The following is a 1,659-nucleotide window of genomic DNA, read 5'->3' as shown; positions in this document are numbered from 1 at the left end:
TTTTGCTATTTGGCCATGTAAGTTGCCTTATATAGGTAACATGGTTGTGAGCCTAAGTATATGATCATGGCAAGTTTGGTGAATGTGAAATGTTTGATAATGTAGTCTATTGATGAGATGATAAATTTGTGTGTACAATAAGGTAACTAACAGTAGCTAAATGAAGCTTAATGAAGGTGAAATTAACATGAATGATTTATGGCATGATAAATGTTGTGTATATGATAGATGTTGACATGGTATTGGTATGTGATGGTCATAATTGTGAATGGTTTGGTAGCTCTTACATGCTTGAAATTGTGCCAAGTGTTGTTCTGTAGATGTGTACAAGTGAGGGTGGAAAAATGGCTTGGTAAATAGCCTTGTTTTTGTCCATACAGGTAGACACATGGGCGTGTGTCTAGGCCGTGTGTGACACACAGTTAGCCCCTTGGGCGTGTCATCTGGTCGTGTATCCCTTGAACCTAAATTTTTGCAAAACAGAATGCTCAGTATCGAGCACACGGGCATGAGACACGGCCGTGTGTCTCGGCCGTGTGTCTCAGCCGTGTGAAGGACATGGCTTCGGGACATGGGCATGTGCCTTGCCTGTGTGACTTCAATTTGTTCTTGAGTGACAAATAGAGAGTTACACGGGTTAGGGACACGGGCCTGTGTGACCACACGGCCTGCCCACATAGGCGTGTCCCAAGCCACATGGGCGTGTGACTCCTATTTTAGCAAAAATTTTCTAAGTGTTGTAAAATTTTCTAAAGATCTCGATTTAGTCCTGAACCACTTCCAATGTATGTTTTGGGCCTCGTGGGCTCATTTTAAGGACTTTATGAGTATTTACAAAAAGTTTTAATTTGGACAAAAATTTAGTGTCTCGAAATTGTATGTTTGCTTGTGTTTAAGTTCGGTAATGCCTCGTACCCTATTTCGGTGTCTAATATAGGTAAGGGGTGTTACAATGGCTCAATTTGTTGCCACCTAGCTTAATTTCTATCTGTCAAGAATTAGCAAAAAGATTTTTGGTTAAGTATTTCCCACGTAGCAAAAATGCTAAGTTGCGAAATGAGATCACCACTTTCCAACAATTGGATGATGAGTCCTTGTACAAGGCATGGGAGAGATTAAAAGAATTACTTTGTAATTATCCTCATCATGGGATTCCACACTGCATCCAATTGGAGACATTTTATAATGGTCTCAACGTACACACAAGATTGATGGTAGATGCTTCTGCGAATGTTGCTCTCTTGTCAAAGTTTTATAATGAGGCTTATGAAATCATCTAGAGGATCGTTAGTAACAACTATCAATGGCCAACAAATAGAGCAGTTTCAGGAAGAAATGTAGCCAGAGTTCATGAAGTTGATGCTCTCACTTCACTCTCAGATTAGGTATCATCAAAAATTTACCACTAATGGTGTGAATAATTTTGCAACTCAAACATCGAGTTAGTTCGATGTAATTTCTTATATATATTGTGCAGATGACCATTCTTTCAAGAATTGTCCATCAAATCTTGAGTTATTTTATTACGTAGGGAATCGACACCAAAATAGAAGTGGATAAGGACCACAACCCAACTTCTATAATCCTTTATGGTGAAACCATCCAAACTTTTCCTAGAGTAACCAAGGAAATGGACCGAACAACACCTACATGCAACAT

At 39.2% G+C, this 1,659-nt stretch overlaps 1 non-coding gene across 1 annotated transcript; it reads right to left on the bottom strand.

The window, feature by feature from the left end:
• Window positions 1-1,046: 1,046 nt before the first annotated feature.
• LOC128280146 (small nucleolar RNA R71) lies at window positions 1,047-1,153 on the bottom strand. The gene has a single exon (XR_008270328.1). It is a non-coding gene; the product is annotated as a small nucleolar RNA R71 (small nucleolar RNA).
• Between the last annotated feature and the right edge of the window lie 506 nt (window positions 1,154-1,659).

This window comes from Gossypium arboreum, chromosome 8 (assembly GCF_025698485.1).
Source record: "Gossypium arboreum isolate Shixiya-1 chromosome 8, ASM2569848v2, whole genome shotgun sequence".
Lineage (NCBI taxonomy): Eukaryota > Viridiplantae > Streptophyta > Magnoliopsida > Malvales > Malvaceae > Gossypium > Gossypium arboreum.
The sequence above is the reverse complement of the archived record's forward strand: the minus strand, read 5'-3'. Positions and strand labels throughout refer to the sequence as shown.